We start from the raw sequence: 880 nt of genomic DNA, 5'->3' as shown, positions 1-880 counted from the left end.
TTACATAATTATATTTTCAGATATATATATTTTATCTATCTCTATTTTTTTCTCTCAATATACATATATATATATTTTCTAACATTTGTGGAATAAAATTGACACAGCAGTTTCGAAATACTTTATGTACGGGGATTTCTATCGTTCTTTTGCCGAATCGCATCGAGCAACGAGGGAAGCCGACAGCTGGAAACGTTCCCGCGACTCCAGCACGGCTTTTCGCGAGTCGGTTCTCCCGCAATTTCAGCAGCCGCTGGCTGCTTGAATTTAGCGCATCCGTCGTAAGAGCGAGCACCCCGTATTAACGCTTCTCGCTCGGTGAAACGAATATTTGCACGTGCCATGACCGTCTCCTCGCGTCAGGAATTTAATAAAGAGCGATGCCTGAGAGTTCCGAGAGGTGGGCCCGAATGCGTTGCGTTGCGTTATGTTACGCGCGTGCATTCGTATTTTAAGCGTGCCACTAGGAAACGACGACGATGATGACGACGACGACGAAAACAATCTCACCCCGTCGATTTGCTGCTTCCCCCGTTTCCTCTCACGTAGACCCACTTACTAGTCGCCCTTCTTTTACCACCCCCGTCACTTCTCGCGCAACAACCACCGCGCGCGCTTCTCTAAAATGCTATCCTGTCCCCCCCCCCCCATTGTCGCTTCCCGCCGCCGATGCGTCCATTATGTCTACTTGGCTGATGGGAACAGATTATGTTGGTCGCTGTCATTGAGGGGCTCATCACCGTGCCTGACACTGATGCCCGCGGCATGAAGGAGGGTAGAATGCTAGACGCATGCTTATTGTCCGAATAAATTATATCGAGGGCATGGTCTCTATAACGGCACGGGGTGTGCTCGATTTGAAGCGAGCTATTTCTGTTTT

Source organism: Formica exsecta, unplaced genomic scaffold (genome assembly GCF_003651465.1).
Source record: "Formica exsecta isolate Colony F162 unplaced genomic scaffold, ASM365146v1 scaffold243, whole genome shotgun sequence".
Taxonomy (NCBI): domain Eukaryota; kingdom Metazoa; phylum Arthropoda; class Insecta; order Hymenoptera; family Formicidae; genus Formica; species Formica exsecta.
The sequence above is the reverse complement of the archived record's forward strand: the minus strand, read 5'-3'. Positions refer to the sequence as shown.